The 18,938-nt window shown below is 47.5% G+C and overlaps 1 pseudogene; it reads right to left on the bottom strand.

Annotated features, from left to right (window-relative positions):
- Positions 1–742: 742 nt before the first annotated feature.
- LOC117071128 lies at positions 743–18,615 on the bottom strand (annotated as a pseudogene).
- Between the last annotated feature and the right edge of the window lie 323 nt (positions 18,616–18,938).

The raw sequence follows: 18,938 nt of genomic DNA on the forward strand, positions 1-18,938 counted from the left end.
ACTGCTGCAGCTCCTGATGCAGTATCTTCATGAGCCCAGCGCGCACACAAATCCTAAGGGAACTACCATAGTGCTGCGCTCATTCCTGGCACCGGAACCAAGGAAACACAGGCTGTCCCGCACGCACCTGCCGGAGCAGGCCACTGTCCTCTTCCGCGGGATTTAAAAAGCTCCCCCAGAACGTCATTACTCCCATCACCAGCACACAGAAAATGGGGGAAAGCCTGTTTCCAGTTCTCGGCCTTTAAACAACTGTAATGTCAGTACTCATGGTGGCATATTACAAAGTAATCAACAGTGCACACTTGGGGGCAAACCACATATTGAGCTAATGAAGAGCTCACTGTGATTAAGATTAAATCAAACATAATAGCAGAACATAAGCAAATTTTATCTGAATTCTGTAATGAACATACATGCTGCAATAACATTAGAAAAGCATGGCAGCCTATTCCAAACCAGTGAGAATAGTTTTGTTTGTGCAAACAGTGGGTCTTTGGGTGTTTGAACTCCCACCACGTAACAGCAAACTCAATATACATGCTAATGACCTACAATTATAAAATTAAAAAAGAAAAATGCTAAAGGATGCCAGAGTGAACCTCAGTGAAAGCCACAGAGACCCACTCTCTTATAACTTTTTACAAATAAACTTAAACTATAAATTGGAAACACAAATAATCAAGAGTGACTCTAACATTCAAAGGAAGGAAATGGATTGTTTAGGAGATTCACCCCATAACTTTGTTTCTTGTTTTAAAATGTCTTGACTGGCTCTTTGATGATGGCGATGTTTATCTCCTTCTTCTCGGCAGCCAAGCCCAGCAAAAGAATGGCACAGGGCGGTTGCTGCCCAAGCCTGGGTGCTCCTGGTGCTCCTGCGTGATGGGCTGTGCAGTAGGGTTGTCGTGGGGAGAACCCTCCTTGGCCTCTCTGTGTGCAGGCTCCGCGCTGTCAGTGAGGCTCATCTCACGAAGATCTTTGGAGAGTTGGAGGCGGGGATCTGAGTGCAGCGCCAGCACCCCCTGCTCCTGCCTGCCCGCCCCGCCTGAGGGCTCTACTCACCACCATGCTTGTGGGCAGCTCCAAGCTCCTGGAGGGGGTGGGGCTCCTGGATCAGGCTCATCAGCAGGGTTCTGGGAAGAGGCCAGGAGTTTGCTGTGCCCCTTGTTGTAGTCGCCACAAGCTGTAACAGCATCTCCTGCAGCGCCAGCAGCTTCACCTGGATGGAGGGGTGCTCAGCTGTCACGCCACTGCCGGTGCCCACCCTCACACCCACCCTCACCCTCACCCCCACCCCTGCAGAGATGTTGCACACCCTACTTTCATCTCCTCCCTGTCCTGGGCCAGTCTGATGATGTCCTCTCAGTGCCACATCTTTGGCGCTGCCCCCTGGCTCATTTATAAGGTGATGAATTTTCCTACGGGAGGACAGGGCTTAGACACTGGGGTCCCTTCGAAGGCCCTGCAGCTCCCCCTGCCGTGCCCTGGCCTCCCATTCACTGATGGCATCTCTCTCTCCAGTACTGGATGAATTGAAATTGTAGTTTCTCCACACGCTCTCTCTCAGGTCTGTCTGCTCCTCCAGGAAGTCCATAAGGCCGCTCTGGAGCCAAAATAATGGGGTCACATCTCGGTAGCGGCCTGTCCCACCCTTGCCCTTCTTGGCCCATGCCACACTCACTCACCTCCAGCTTCTCCATGACTTTCCGCAGGCCCCGCTGGGTCTCCCCAATGGGTCTCCCCAATCACAGACTCACCCCCAGTCCCTGGGGCTGGGACTGCTGCCTCCAGGTCCTCCGGGGCTGAGGCCACCGTGTGAGCCAGGCGCTGGCAGCACACCCTCTGCTCTGTCTCCTGCTCCCGTAACTGTGCCTGCTCCTCCTGGGCACTGGCTCCAGCGGAGTTGAAAAATGGCACCTGAGGGCAAGAGGTGAGCATTCGTATAGGGGCATACGCAGAAGAAATGGGGCAGAGAGGTGGAGCGCAGCCCCTTCCCTTGGGGCCTCAGAGTGTGCACCTGTTGGTCACAGAGGAAATGGGGTCTGACCCCTGGCTCCTGGAAGGGGTGAGGGTGCAGAGAAATCAGAACGCAGGGAAACTAAGAGAATAAAGGGGTCTTGGAGGGACCACAGAGGAAGGTGGCAAAATGGGTGCAGGGGCAGTCAGGCTCACCATGGCCTCCCAGCTCTCCAGGTCCTCTGGGACGCTCAGCATGGGCCGAGGTCCCTCCTCCTCCTCACTGTCCAGATATCCTCCTCCATCTCCTGTGGGGGGTGGCCAGAGGGCTCCTCAGACAACCCAACAAGGCAGGTACTGTGGGCCCAACTCTGCCCCCACCCTCACTGGGTAACCCTGAGCCAGCCCTCCCCAGAGAGGAATGAGCTGCTGTTCTTTATTTTTATATTTAAGACCCAAGATCTTGCTATACTCCCCAGGCACAGTCCCACTACCAGTCGGTGTGGGAGTTCTGACCTGCTCCCTTTCTGACCTGGGCCAGTTCAGCCATCCATAGGCAACGTGGTGGCCCCCCGCTCCCAGGAGGTCACCATATTGATGCGGAACTTAGTGCAGGCACCCGGTCAGCATAATGACCAGCTGTTCTAAAGGTCTCTTCCAACTCCTCAATCCTACGCTGCTCACAGTCCCCCCTTCCTCCTGGGGCTCTCTCCTCTTCCTCTGAGCGGTCTCCTGTACCTTCACCAGGGAGAGCCATGAGGCGCAGCTGGGCCGTTAGCTGCTGATTCTGCTGGCTGGCAGCTTCCAGGTGCTCCTAAGGGGCCAGGAAGGAGTGAAAAGGCACGGAGTTTGCCAGGTCGTCCCCCTCATGGCCCTGTCCTCGGCAGATCCCTCCGCTGGATCTCCTGTAACTTTTGGCGGGCCATCTCGGCCACTGCTTTGCTCGAAGTTTCCTGCTGCTGCAGCTGGTTCATTAGCTGGGTCTGCTGCAGTAACTGCCTGTGCAGCACCTCCTTCTCAGAGGTCAGCTGCTGACAGGCAGCCACCTGCTGCTTATAGATGGCCATGTACTGCTGCAGGTGACCCAGGTAATGGTCCTGCTGCTGCTGCAGACTCTGAGCGTCTTGGCTTTTCAGCTCCACCTGCAGGAAGACCCAGGGCATGACGGCACGTTGCAGCTGGCTTCCAGATTCTGGACCCATTAATAGGGTAGCGAGGGCACTGTGGGGCTCTGTCACCTGCCCAGGCCCCGGGCCCCTTGCTCCAGTCCTAAGTGACTGGTTCCCTTTCCTAGAACCCCATGCCTCCTTCCCCAGCCTCAAATCTCATACCCTCTTCTCACCATTTAAACTGTAGGCCACAGACTGGTGGAAAAGCAGTGGGAGTCAAACAACCATCTGCTAAGTGTGCTACAGACCTAATGCTTTCCATGTATTATCTCATTTAATCCTCAGCACCTCTGTAAGGAAAATGCTAACTTCCTTTTGAAGTTAAAGAAACAGAGACAGCCAGGTGTGGTGGCTCACACCTCTAATCCCAGCACTTTGGGAGGCCGAGGCGGGCAGATTACGAGGTCAGAAGATCGAGACCATCCTGGCTAACACAGTGAAACCCTGTCTCTACTAAAAAATACAAAAAAATTAGCCGGGTGTGGTGTGGGCGCCTGTAGTCCCAGCTACTTGGGAGGCTGAGGCAGGAGAATGGCATGAACCTGTGAGGTGGAGCTTGCAATGAGCCGAGATCGTGTCACTGCACTCCAGCCTGGGCGACAGAGCGAGACTCTGTCTCAACAACAACAACAACACCACGGAGACTTAGAGATGCAAAGTACTTGAATGGTGACCAGTGGAACTGAGGCTGGAATCCAGTTTTAATCTAAGGAGGCTTTTTGTTTTGTTTTGAAACAGAGTGTCACCCTGTGGCCCAGGCTGGAGTGCAGTGGTGCAATCTCAGCTCACTGCAACCTCTACCTCCTGGGCTCAAGCGAGTCTCATGCCTCAGACTCCTGACTAGGTGGGATTACAGGCATGCGCCACCATGCCCGGCTAAGATATATATATATACATATATATATTTTTTAATATGATATTAGTAGAGATGAGGTTTTACCATGTGGGCCAGGCTGATCGCAAACTCCCGACCTCAAGTGATTCTCCTGCCTCAGCCTCCCAACATGCTGGGATTATAGGCGTGAGCCACCGCCCCTGGCATAAGGAGCCTCTTATCCCACTGTCTCTTCCCCTATCATTGCTAGGCTCTATGCCTCTAGCTGTGATGATGATGTCCAGACCTGGGAGAAGCCCAGGGCTACCCACCTCTAAAAGTCAGAGGGTAGGAAGCAAGAAACAGTCATGGGACTGCCCTGGAGGGTGCTGGGGTCACCTGCCCCCAGGCTGGAGCTGCCTCTGGCCTGGCACCTCCCCTCCCCAGAGGTTGGTGCCCGCCTCCCAGCCCTTCTTGGATGGGGCGGAGGTTACCGTCTCCTTCACCTCGCCTACCTTCTCCTGCCGCTCCTTTACTTGCTGCTCCAACTGCAGTGTGCTCTTGTTCTCGTTGTTCTGGACAGACAGAAGCAATCAGCAGCCACCCACTGCAGCTGGAGACCCCAGAACTTGGTGTCTGCCTCCCATGGCACCGGGAAGGGTGGAGGCAGGTTAGAAAAATCATCCCCTCTTTCCCACAGCTACCAGAGCAGGGCTCTGGCTCACAGGTGCCTTTAAAACTTACATTTCACGTGAGGGCTACATTGCCCCATTTTACAGGTTGGGAAACAAAGGCCTGGAGGACTAGGGAGGAAGGCAGGCTCCCCAGGTGGGGCAACGCACCAACTTCTCGAAGCTGCTCTGTGGCTCGGCCAGCTGCTGAAGCCTCTCCTCCTGCTCCCAAAGCTTCTCCTCCTGCTCCTGAAGCCTATTCTTTTGCCCCCGGTTCAGGAGACTTACACGCTGATTGTTCTCCACCTGATTCTGGAGCTCTCCTGCCACTCTCTCTAGTTCCTTCCTCAGGTGCTGCAGCTCCACTTCAGGGGGCACTGCTGGGGGCTCCGGGGGCAGGGGTTCAGCTGAGAAAGGAAGTAGACAATAAGGGCCTCTGAATTCTCAAAGAAACAAAACAAAACAAAACAAAACAAAACAAAAACAAAACAAAAAATAACCAAAAAACACCCTCCTCTTGGTGCACAGCTCCTCTCAGGCTCCCCACACTTGGCCTCACTGCTAATGATTCCTCGCACCCGAATGGTAGCCAATCTTCCAACCACTTTCAGATGGAGAGCACTGTGGGTGGCTGACAATGGGCCCCCTTTGCTGATGGGGACACTGAGGCTCATGGAGATGAGAAGACTTGTCCTCTCCTGACACAGACCTCTTTCCCTCTGCCTCAAAGCCCTTCCATCCACCCACCGCCCTGGGGCATTCTAAGCCCCCCCACAGCCCTCTGATGCCAGGCCTGCTCCCAGGTCACGCCAGCCCCATCTTACCCATCTGGTTCTTGAGTTTGGACAAGCGCCTCTCCAACTTCTCTATCCGACGCATATCGTGCTTCTTCTCCTCCTTCAATGTGCAAAGCTGCCCAAAGCTCAGGGATAAAGGGCCCTGGAGAGAGGGGCTGGTGGCTGCCATCTCCCTCTCTGTCCCCACCTCCACAAAGCCCAGACCCATGACCACCTCTGGCTGTACTATTCCCATTTTACAGATGCCCAGAAAGATCCAGTGACCCATCTAAGATGGGGGAGCTGAAGGGTCAGATCTCACCTCCTGCGACATTTTCCTCATCCTCTGCTGCCACCAGGCCCTCTCTCCTTTTAGATGTTGAGCATATTCATCTCTCTCTAGCTGGGCTTGTTTTAGCGACTCCTTCAACTGCAAGAATGGGCACAGAAGTTAGGAAGGGCTGTAGACAGTTTAATAAAACTGAAATGCGGGCACGATGGCTCACGCCTGTAATCCCAGCACTTTGGGAGGCCAAGGTGGGTGGATCACCTGAGGTCAGGAGTTCGAGACTAGCCTGGCAAACATAGTGAAACACCGTCTCTACTAATAATAATACAAAAATTAGCTGGGCGTGGTGGCGTGCACCTGTAATCCCAGTTGCTCGGGAGACTGAGGCAGGAGAATCGCTTGAACCTGGGAGGCGGAGGTTGCAGTGAGCCGAGATCGTGCCACTGCACTCCCACCTGGGCAACAAAGCGAAACTCCATCTCAAAAAACAAACAAACAAACAACACACACACACACACACACACACACACAAAACAAAAACAAACAAACAAAAAAACTAACTTTTCTTTACTGTGTATAGTTTTACTGCAATTCCCTGCCTAACCCTGAACTGCATGGCAGGAAGTGCAGGGATAGGTGAGCAGCGCAGTTCCTGATAGGGCTTCCTGCCAATGATGAGACCATTGAATACAGACCATGAGCCTGTTATTTCCATAATGTTGAAAATGATCATTTGAGGGTGTGGGGAGTTGTGGAAATGATTATTTGGGGATCAAGGAGGAATTTAAATTGATCAGGGGTTAGCCAGACTGCATCTCTTTTCGTCTTTTGACGTTTACTGCAGCAAGGTGTTGATTAGTGCAGCACAATGGTCTTGGGACAGGACAGTCAGCATTGTAAGGCTCCTGGCTTTAATCTGAAGCCTACCTTCCTCCCGCAGATCTGTAATAATTCCAGGTGGCAGTATGGTTTTGTTTACAGGTGTCCATGCAATGTGGACATTGCCCACGGAGGGCACAGAGCAGCAAGACCCAGGAGGGAGATATTCCCCAGTTCTCCACACACTAAGATGTTTGAGAGAAGAGCCAAGTCTTGGTTTTACGACAGTGAGACAAGAACACAGATAGAAAAGGAGAAGAGGAACAAGTGGCTCTCGGATGCTGATGAGCTATAAAGAGAAGATTTAAAGAGCTATAAAGAGAAGGAATTCAGTGTGAGTCAGGCGCTCCCGCACTTGGTGTCTGATGGTGTGTTCTCCTTAAAGGAGTACCCAGAGATTCTCCCTCAGGATTGCTATCCCAAGAGAGTGGAGGCTTTTCTCCTGAAGCTCTTTTTCAAAGGTGCAAAAGCCTTCTGTGCTTTCTACTCTCATCTGGAGGAATTCTGCCCTTACCTACTCACCTACTTTTTTCTTTATTACGAAGGTAAGGACATAGTTTGCTCTAAAAAGTAGTAAGCTTAATTATGATCTAACCAAAATATCAGGTACCCAGCCACAGTATGTTATCATGAGTTTCAACCCTGCATTGATTTTTGCTTTAATAAAAATGCCCAGTGCTTCTCTCTAAAATCTCATGATATAGAAGTAAGCATCTGTGATGCCCAATAAAACTGTGTACAGCTCCTGACACAACCTGAGGAATGATTTCTAATCATCTAATAGAAATATTTATCTCTTTCTTGTTTTAATGAGGATTTTTAAGTACAAGACATAAAATATTAATAGGTTAAGGAAGCTGGACTTAGCTTTCATTCTGCAGGTAGAGGCACAAAGATGATCATGGTTCTTCAAAATGTTAGAGTTGATGTATGATCTATGAATTCCATTCTTAGTTATAAACTCAAGATAAATGAAAATGTGTCCATGAAAAACTGGTCTAAGAAGGTTCAGAGCAGTATTGTTCATAACAGCCAAAAAGTAGAAACAACCCAATTGCCTATCAACCAGATGGATAAACAAAATATGGCCTCTCTACACAACAGAATATTATTTCATCATAAAAAGGACTGAATTACTGATGCATGCTACAACACAGATAACCTTTAAACCTACGCTAAGAGAAAGAAGCCCATCACAAAATGTACATCTGTAGGTTTCCGTTCCTATGAAACGTCCATAAGAGGAAAATCAACAAAGACAAAGTAGATTAGTGGTTGCCAGGACTAGAAGTCGTGGGTGAATGGGAAGTGACTGCTGACGGTACAGTACTTCTTTTTGAGATAATGAAAATGTTCTGAGATTAGATTATGATTGCATACATCTGTGAATATGGGAAAAACTACTGAACTATATATATATTTTAAAATTAAATGTTAATATTTAATATTTTAATATATTAAATATAAATGTTAACATTTGATACAGCAAATATTTAAAAACATATTAAATGTTTAAATATATATTTAAAAGGGTGATTTCTGTGGTATGCACATTGCACCTCAATAAAGCTGTCATTTAAAAAAATTGGCACGGGGCAAGGTGCGGTGGCTCATACCTGTAATCACAGCACTTTGGGAGGCGGAGGTGGGTGGATCTTTGAGGTCAGGAGTTTGAGACCAGCCTGACCAACACGGTGAAACACCGTCTCTGCTAAATACAAAAAAATTAGCTGGGCGTAGTGGCACATGCCTGTAGTCCCAGCTACCCAGGAGGCTGAGGCAGGAGAAGGGCTTGAGCCTGGGAGGTGGAAGTTGCAGTAAGCCAAGATGGCACCACCACACTCCAGCCTGGGCAACAGTGTGAGACTCTGTCTCAAAAAATAAAATTGGCATGGAAGCCTTCTCAACTGTTTCTCTTCTCCCAGCCTTCCAAAGAGAGATCTGTAATTCCCTGTTCTAATTTTCTAATCTCCTTCCTTCTCAAGAGAAAGGATTCTTTCTTGCTAGGAAGGGGTTTGGGTTGGCAATGACATGTGGCCGATGTCATAAAGAAACGAAGGCCGGGCGCGGTAGCTCACGCCTGTGATCCCAACACTTTGGGAGGCCAAGGCGGGTGGATCAGGAGGTCAGGAGATCGAGACCATCCTGGCTAACACGGTGAAACCCTGTCTCTACTAAAAATACAAAAAATTAGCCGGGCGCAGTGGCAGGCGCCTGTAGTCCCAGCTACTCGAGAGGCTGAGGCAGGAGAATGGCGAGAACCCGGGAGGCGGAGCTTGCAGTGAGCCGAGATCGCGCCACTGCACTCCAGCCTGGGCGACAGAGCGAGACTCTGTCTCAAATAAACAAACAAACAAACAAACAAAGAGAAGAAGAAGAAGAAATGAAGAGTCGGGGGAGGGAAAGAAGAGTAGGAGAAAGAAAAGGTGAACAGGGCTGGTCAGAAGAAAAAGGTTTGGGGAAGGTAACCGCAGCAGATGTTCTGGCAAAGTTGCAGGAGTAACGGAGACAGATACAAGAACAGGGAATTCCTATTTTGTGATACCATGGCCTGTGTGCATGTGGACCTATTCAGGTTTCAGAGAATTGCAAGAAAAGAATTTGAACTATTTTGAAGTAGCATTTGGTTGCTGGTCTTCATTTGCCTACGTTTCTCTAAGACAGAACCATAAGGGCCCAGACTTATATTTTAAGCTTTTGTAATACAGTCAAGCTTTTATATTTTACAATATATTGAAATAATATATTTTAAGGTTTGTCTCTGGAAAAATTGCCCTTGGCTTTTAGGATAGTTGTGGCAAATTACAGGTTAATTATAAACCCTTCCATTCCACAGTCTCCATAACATTGAGTAAAATGATCAATCCCCTGAAAAAGTCAAGTTGGTGAAAATGAATATTTATGAACGACTTCTTATGTTACTTTAGGCTTTGATGTAATACAATTTTTTTCTGAGAAGTATTTATTCATCCATGTAGCTGAATGAAAGCTACATGTTTTTGCAACTTCCATGAGAATCTAAAACTACGTAAAAGTTGTATTTTTAAAAAAAAAAGATATAGCAATTATATTATCCGAGTTTAACTGAAGAGATTGTTTTTGAGGTTTTTTTTTTCTTTTTTTTGAAAAATAAAATTTAGGCTGGGCGTCGTGCTCACGTCTGTAATCCCAGCACTCTGGGAGGCTGAGGCAGGTGAATCACCTGAGGTCAGGAGTTTGAGACCAGCCTGGCCAACATGGTGAAACCCCATCTCTACTAAAAATACAAAAATTAGCCAGGCATGGTGGCAGGCACCTGTAATCCCAGCTACTCGGAAGGCTGAGGCAGGAGAATCGCTTGAATCCAGGAGGTGGAGGTTGCAGTGAGCCAAGACTGTGCCATTGCACTCCAGCCTGGGTGATAAGAGCAAACCTTTGTCTCAAAAATAATAATAATAATAATGTATTATTATTGTAATACCTTATAATACCTATGTCTCAAAAAAAGAAAAGGGAAGGAAGGAAGGAAGAGAAAAAAAGAAAGAAAAGAAAGAAAGAAAGAAAGAAAGACAGAGAAAGCAGAGAAAAAAGGAAAATTTGAAAATGTTCAAGTTCTTTTGCTACCTGAATGTCATAGCAGTGGTCAGAATTTAGACTTTTAATGTTTGTAAGTGATTCCCTGGGTAATAATCAACCCCAGGCTATAAAGCAAGTACTTTGCAAAGGCTCAAGCCCCTCCCAGCACTGGGCGCTCCATCTGTGCTCAGTGGGGCTCGGCCTCTGTGGGTGCCCCCAAAGAGGCTGATTTATGATCGGCTATAACGACATCCAGCTTCAGAAGGAAATCCATTTCCTCTCACTGTATGGGGTGGACTCAGCTCATATAAATTCTGAGGAAGCCTTACAGTTCTTGTGATACAAAAACAACCAGCTGCCGTCATTAGAAACACAGACTATTAAATAACTGCATCCTAGGGTAGCACAGCAAGAAAGTTCCAAGTTAGCAGTGCTGCTGCAGAGTGCTCCGCAGAAGGCAGGATTATCAATTGAGCACAAAGCTGAAGGCAAGAACTCGTGGTATTTCGCTATCATCACTAGTGATATTCATGAGGCCTGGAAGTCCTATACTGTCTCTTCATGTTTTATATCCACACTTTAACGTTGTTTGTGGACAATACTGGTTGTTAGGACAGGTCACTTGTACCATAAAAAGAATGACTGGCACCTGTCATTACAGGGGAAGAGCCACCTCACAGGGACCAGGGAGTAGGGGCAAGAGGCTCATCCCTGCAGCACTTCCTACCTCTTTGTTTGTTTGTTTGCTTGTTTGTTTGTTTGTTTTCTGAGACGAAGTGTCGCTCTGTCGCCCAGGCTGGAGTGTAGAGGCACGATCTCGGCTCACTGCAAGCTCCGCCTCCCGGGTTCAGGCCTTTCTCCTGCCTCAGTCTCCCGAGTAGCTGGGACCACAGGCGCCCGCCACCACGCCCGGCTAATTTTTGTATCTTTAGTAGAGACGTAGTTTCACCGTGTTAACCAGGACGGTTTAGATCTCCTGACCTTGTGATCCGCCCGCCTCGGCCTCCCAAAGTGCTGGGATTACAGGTGTGAGCCACTGCGCCTGGCCCACTTCCCATCTCTTAAAGTGGCCACACATTTCTTTTGCTCCTGACCTTCTCCCATTGGGAAGACGGGCAAGAGCTAGAGCTAGAAGGGCAACTGAAGTGTGAACATACCAGGAAAGCTCAGGGAAAGCGACCCCCAAACCATCTTTCCCATAGCTCGTCTCTTGGGGTGGCCTTTTCTGCAGTGAAGTGATTCAATGTGACTTCAATGTGCTGGTGTTTACAACCAGCAGCACGGGGCTGGCACTGACTACATGATGATGGGAGGATGGGCGCCGCCTTCAGGAGCTGGAGGAGCAGAAGACGTGAACAAAGGTGGCGGCTGGTATGCGCAGGGGTGGGTGAAGAGGTGCAGGGGGTGAGCTTTGAGAGTTAAAGAGGACCCACAGAAAGTTTCAATCCATGTGCTGTCAGCTCTTTGCTGGGGACCATTGCCTCTTGGGCCTGATGGGAAGCAGGGTGGAAAGGCCTACGAGGGAACCAAGTGGCAGAAGTGTTCAACCAGGTGTGCGGTGAAGGTGCTGTCCAGGCAGAGGCAGAAATCATGGTCAGATCCGGAGGAAGAGCAAGAGGAGTTCAACTGGTGAGTCTTAGAAATCAGCCAGAACCGCCCTCTGACTCTGGTTCCCAAGCTCAAGAGGGACCAAGCCCAAACCCAAGCCCAAGATGGGGAAGTCGTGCGCATCACCGGTCGGTGGCTCAGGAAGAAGCCATATTCGAAAGGGATTCTGGTGCCTCCTTTTCCTTCTTCCCCTCATTCGATGAAGACCATTTTTAAATATTGCAAAGAATGTGGGTATTTCCTCTCAAAGCCCTATGTTCAGAAAAATAGCAGCATGCACTTTTGAAAAAGGGCCACTCTATTCCTAGCTGAGACAAGCACTTATTTATTTTGAACAACTGGTAATGATGTATTTTTCAATGAGTGAATGGATGTTTGTTTAAAGAAATGTAAACTGAATAATGTTGGTTCTTTTATATACAATTTGAGATAGCTAAATCTCCAGCAACATATTGTTATAACTTTAAAAAAGATAAGCAACCAGTGGGTGAGCTTGCCAGAAATGTGACACCCACTTGTGTTATAATGCAGAACAATCCCATAGGATCTTACAAGATGCATCTGCTGCAGAAGAAAAAGCAAGGGTTGGAACTCAACCCCATCCTAGCAGTGCCCTTGACACTGAAGATCAAGAACAAAGTCTCCAATGATGCAACAAGTATGTTAACATTCTCAGTGTGTTTGCAATCTTTAAAAAGGCCTATCTTTTTACTTTTCATTTTCTTCCTCTCCTCATAGTTCTTGTTCCACCGCATCCTTTGGCTACTTACACACCGTTTTGCTGATGCTAATATTTTCTAGGACATACTTAGGCCACTGTGTGATTTTTTTGATTGTTTCACAGTATGAAAAGAATGGTATTTGGAGGCCTCCATTTGACTGTGGGGACTTGATACTGTTGAAGTGTGTGCGTGGTGTCTGTTTTCTTAGTTTTTGTTCGAGCCTAAAACAAGATGATGCAACTCATTCAGAACATTCCAGATAACTCTGCACTTCAGTAGTAAACTTCTAAAGTATGAGTAAGAGGTTATAAATTAAGCAGTCATTCTCTAAAATGTGTGCCTAATGCTTCTCCGAAAGGAAAAAAAAATAGTGTTAATTCCTGGTGAGACATTCTGAAGTTGCTCCAACATAAATGGCCTCCAGCTTCTCTTTTGACTCGTAAATTATGTGTTTTGTGGGCTAGAGTAAAACTTGAACTGCAGTAAGCCTTCATGGCTATTCCTTGCAGGTACAGACTGTCTGATAGGAAGAATTTGCATAAAATGAGAACACAAAGCAACTATCCAAATGGTCCCTACTCCATGCAGTGTCCTTCCCACCTCAGAGGCATGAATGGAGGCTGGGCGCAGTGGCTCACACCTGTAATCCCAACACTTTGGGAGGCCAAGGCGGGCAGATCGCTTGAGGTCGGGAGTTTGAGACCAGCCTGGCCAACATGGTGAAACCCCATCTCTACTAAAACTACAAAAATTAGCTGGGTGTGGTGGTAGGAGCCTGTAATCCCAGCTACTCGGGAGTCTGAAGCAGGAGAATCGCTTGAACCTGGGAGGTGGAAGTTGCAGTGAGCTGAGATTGTACCACTGCACTCCAACCTGGGCAACACAGCAAGACTCTGTCTCAAAAAAATAATAATAATAAGATAAAATAAAGAATAAAAAAACAAAGGCATGAATGGAATGTCCATAGTTGGTGTGTAAGCCATTTGTTTCCTTCAACTTGCTTATGGCATATAAGTATCCAAGGTACAACCATCAGTAAGTATTGTAGAAAAATATAATACACAGGTCAACATTTACTATGTTTAAATAGCATATATAATTAATTTTACCTTTAATCAGGCTTGTTATTAGAAACATGTACTTGGGGCCCCCATTATCACAGTGTATTCATTTAGAAAGCACATAGACTGCTTTCCAACTTTTCTTTTGCTGGATAGAGACCCATGTAATCTCAGGACAAAGCCCTCCAAGGTCCCTGAGCCTGACTTAGGTGGACTTGGGTTCCCTGTGATGGCAGGCTCCTGAAAAGCCAGGAGGCTTTTGCTGGCTGGAGCTCAGCTGGTGGTTCTGGGGTGGGCCCTCTCCGTGGAGACATGAAGTCCTCACAGCCCCATCCAGGAGGTAAGGTCTGCCCTTCCTAATACAAGATTCTGGACTGCAGGTGCCTCTGGGATTTAACAAAAATGTGATTTCTGTTTCTTTTCCCCTTCTACTTCCTGCTTTCAGTACGGAGAGAGAGACAGAGCCTCATTTATGTGTAATTATAATATGCACACATGCCGAGAAAAAGAGATCTATTTTAAGGAATTGGCTCACACAACTATGGGGACTGGCAAGTCCAGAATCTGCAGGGAAAGCTGGCAGGCTGGAAATTCAGGTAAGTCAATGTTGCAGTCAGTCTTGAATCTGAATTCCATGGGGCAGAAGACTAGAAACTCAGGCAGAGTTTCCATGTGACAGTTTTAAAGAGAATTCCTTCTTTCTCAGGAAACCTCAGTCTTTGCTCTTAAGGCCTTCTACTGATTGGATGAGGCCCAAGCACATTATGAAGGGAACTATGCATTACTCGAAGTCTACTGATATAAATGTTCATCATATCTGGCCAGGTGCAATGACTCAAGCCTGTAATCCCAGCACTTTGGGAGGCCGAGGCGGGTGAATCGCCTGAGGTCGGGAGTTTGAGAGCAGCCTGACCAACATGGTGCAATCCTGTCCCTAATAAAAATACAAAAAAAAAAAAGTCGGATGTGGTGATGGGCACCTATAATCCTAGCTACTCGGGAGGTTGAGGCAGGAGAATCGCTTGAACTCAGGAGGCAGAGGTTGCAGTGAGCCGAGATCGTGCTGTTACACTCCAGTGTGGGTCACAAGAGCGAAACTCTGTCTCAATACAAAAAAGTTCATCACATTAAAAAAAAATACTTTCATAGCAACATATAGGCTGATATTTGACCAAATAACTGGGCGCCACAACTTGACTAAGTTAACACAAAATTAAGCATCACAAGTATTATGCAGCCTTGGGCAAACTGCTAAACCTTTCTATGCCTTAGATTCTCATCTGGAAAATGAGAATGATGAACAGCACCTGTCTCATAAATTTGTGGTAAGGATTAAATGCACAAAAACCTGTAACCTCCTCTGATCCATTCTTCTGTGCCCCAAACTACTCTATGCCTGGCATATCTTTGGCACTCAAGTCATGCTAAGTGGTAACTGACTCCGCAGCTTGTAGACTGCATTTTTCTGCTTACCTCTTTTTTTACTCTGAAGACAACCATCAGGTCCAAGGCTCCCAGTACTTTATGCAACTAGTCCATGCATACCAGGCCTGCTGACTAAGCGAATCCCAGCACTACTTCTGCACCTTCAGTTTGCCTGGGACTGGCCCCCCATCAGCCCCCAGAAATACCTGAGGCACATGCATTGAATTAAACAGTGCTACAGATCTTTCTAGATTTTTACTTTCTTTCTTGTGTCTTGTGGAAGCACAGTATCTTGATTCTTATTGCTTGATACATCCCACCTATCCCTGGGTCCTAGCTCCTTCTTTCTTCTGTCTTTTCTTTTTTAGTCTTCTACTCAGGGACAGTGTTAAGATGGTGTGATAATTAATTTTATGTGTCAGTTTGGCTAGGTCAGTGCCCAGATCTTTGGTCAAACATTATTCTGGATGTTTCTGTCTCTTTTTTTTTGGATGAAACTAACGTTTAAATTGGTGAACTTTGGGCTGGGCGCGGTGGCTCACGCCTATAATCCCAACACTTTGGGAGGCCGAGGCAGGTGGATCACCCGAGATCAGGAGTTCAAGACCAGCCTGGACAACATAGTGAAACCCTGTCTCTACTAAAAATACAAAAAAAAATTATCCAGACGTGGTGGCGCACGCCTGTAATCCCAGCTACTTAGGAGGCTGAGCAGGGGAATGTCTTGAACCTGGGAGGTGGAGGTTGCAGTAAGCTGAGATCGCACTGCTGCACTCCAGCCTGGGTGACAGGGCAAAACTCTGTCTCAAATAAATAAATAAACAAATAAATAAACAGGTGAACTTTGAGTAAAAGCAGATAACCATTCAAAATGTGGTGGATCTCACGCAATCAGTTAAAGACAATAGAACAGAGACTGACCCTTCCTGAGAAAGAAGGAATTCTGCCAACAGACTGCATTTGGAATCTAACTGTAACTCTCCCCGGGTCTCCAGTCTGCTGGTCAACCCTGCGTAGTTTGGATCTACTACTGCTCCACAGGCTCATAAGCCAATTCATTAAAATACATTTCATTGGCCGGGCGTGGTGGCTCAAGCCTGTAATCCCAGCACTTTGGGAGGCCGAGACGGGCGGATCACGAGGTCAGGAGATCGAGACCATCCTGGCGAACACTGTGAAACCCCATCTCTACTAAAAAATACAAAAAACTAGCCGGGCGAGGTGGCGGGCGCCTGTAGTCCCAGCTACTCGGGAGGCTGAGGCAGGAGAATGGCGTGAACCCGGGAGGCGGAGCTTGCAGTGAGCTGAGATCCGGCCACTGCACTCCAGCCCCGGCGACAGAGTGAGACTCCGTCTCAAAAAAAAAAAAAAAAAATACATTTCATTAAATTTTATATGTGTATATAAATATACACACATATATACTGAGATGTTTATCTCAATATCTTTTGTGTGTGTGTGTGTGTGTGTGTGTGTGTGTGTATTCTGTTGGTTTTGTTTCTCTGGAGGAATTCTAACTAATACAGATGGAAAGAACAGTCCTCAAGACCTGAGTCCTTTCTGCCCCCATCCCCCAGCCTAAGTTCCAGAGCTATTTCCTCTTCTGGCTTTAAAACTAAGCCAACAATATTCCCACACTTCTATTTCCCAAGGAACTGTTATAGCCAACCCTGCCTGCATCCTTAGGTTGGCACCCCTCTCTGCAGCCATGACCTGTTCGCTAGCACAGGGAAGAATGGATGGCCCCTGGTCCATTCTTCCCTTTCTGCCCAGGCTAATCTTCTCTCTGACTTCATTGACCTTTTCTGGTCTGAAAATCTAAATAGAGTATTCCCAACCCTTCTAGGAAATGCGGAAAACATGCCCTGTTGGGGCCATATCTGGACAGTCTGTCTGTATTGGTTTATCTTTATATCACCACTACCTGTGTGTTCACTGCTTATTGCTAACAATGTCTGCATACTTCCCCACATGCTCCCTACTATTAATATATCCCGCCATGAATTCAAGAGTAGAGTTCGAAGTTCCCTACCTACTGAATACATTACAATAATGTCTGTTAGGTTAACCTACAAGGTGCATAAAGTCTATTTTGTTTATTAAAAACAACCTGCAACTTACAGATTTTTCTGCATCAGTGAAACTTTGGTCTAAAAATATAATTAACATAATCATTTCATACTCATTTGAAGTATAGTCCTGTGGAAAATGCACCTTATTTTTATTTTATCACACCAGATGTGACAGTATGGTATTATTAAACACCTAGAATGTCAGCTCTTTCTTTCTTTCTTTTTTTTTTTTTTTTGAGACAGTCTTTTTCTGTCACCCAGACTGGAGTGCGGTGACGAGATCTCGGCTCACTGCAATCTCCACCTCCTGGGTTCAAACAGTTCTCCTGCCTCAGCCTCTCCAAGTAGCTGGGATTACTGGCACATACCACCACACCCAGCTAATTTTTGTATTTGTAATAAAGATGCGATTTCGCCATGTTGGCCAGGCTGGTCTCGAGCTCCTGACCTCAGGTGATCTGCACACCTCAAATATGCCTCATGGAACTAGCAGGAATATGGATAATGTCAAATAACAATTTCTACTTGGGTTGTGAGTCAATGAATGGGGGAAAGTTTTTCTCCTTAATGGATTTTGCCATATTAACATCAAAATCAATTGTGACTCCACCGGCCATCGAGGACATGTGAACTGCACACACATCTGCTGTGGTAAAAGCCCCTCCCTGTGCCCTCGGGATGGCACCATGTGCCCTCCCAAATCCTTGAGCTCAGCACTGGAGGACAAGGTGGGATGGAATACGACCACAACCACACAACATGTCACAAAAGCTGGGCCAGAAGGAAGTCCCTCAGAGTGGCACGTTTCCACTGATTTCACTGATTTCCACTGATTTCTGAGACTGATTTCAGAAAATGCACGGTGATTGCTTTGTGATTTTTCTGTCTCCATGCCATGAATGGCTAGAGAGAATGTAGTTAACTGGGAAACTGGGACACAGCAGACTTTTGCTTTTAAAACCTCCTTTTTCTGTTCATTCGGCTGTCAAAACAGACAACCTTGCTCGCTCACGGAAGCGTACGTTGAGGAGAACTACAACAGAGGAGATAGAAAAGCATAACCGATTTTGAGCTTCATCATGGGATAAACTCAATCTGTGGATGCAGAGAATAACTCGGAGGAGCTTCTGCCCCTACCCACACAAATCACTGTGCATTCACCAAGGCGGCAGCATCCAGGACCTCGGATCCACCAATGAGAAGCCCACAGCAGCAGCCCGGAGGACAGCTGGTGGCTGCCGGAGACACAGGTGACACGCCACGTCCAGACAAGGCTGCAGCACGCAGGGAGAAATGAAGCTCACATTGTGCTTCGGCTCACAAATATCTAATCCGTTGAAAAGGGAGTCGTACGGGAGAAGTAGAAAGAAATGCTGGTCATGTATTTTACCTAGAATTGCTCACTCCCTGGTCCCATGAACCCCAGCTCCCCAAAATGGCAGGCTTGGAAACTGAGGCTCTGAGCTGAAGTGACTTGCTCCAGGTCCCATGTTCTGTGCTCTTTCTAGAGCCTGTGGCTTGCAATGATTTGGTGCATCTCACCCACAGGATGCGTGTGCCCAGACACAAACCTGAGATGGGCTGGCCTGGTTCTTAAGCTTAAGGATGGAAACATGGTCGTCCCACCTACCCCTGCCCACCAGGGCTTTGCCTTGGATAGGAAACAGCCAAACTACCACCAACCTGACTCCGCCCACACGGGCATGGTCACCATGGCAACAACGGATGGAGGGTCCAGGCTCTTTGGTTGATTAAGTCCTTGGGCATCTTATTTTCAAACTCCCCTTGTCCTCCACCGAACAGACCTGGGCAAATGGGATGGGAGCCTCCTCTGTTTCCATGCACGCTTGTGCGGGCCCCTGTTTTCATACTTATCAGAATGTATTGGCCATTTTTGTTTCATTCCTTGCCTTCTTCCAGCAGCCCTCACCCTCCACG

This window comes from Trachypithecus francoisi, unplaced genomic scaffold, assembly GCF_009764315.1.
Source record: "Trachypithecus francoisi isolate TF-2019V2 unplaced genomic scaffold, Tfra_2.0 Lachesis_group3, whole genome shotgun sequence".
NCBI lineage: Eukaryota > Metazoa > Chordata > Mammalia > Primates > Cercopithecidae > Trachypithecus > Trachypithecus francoisi.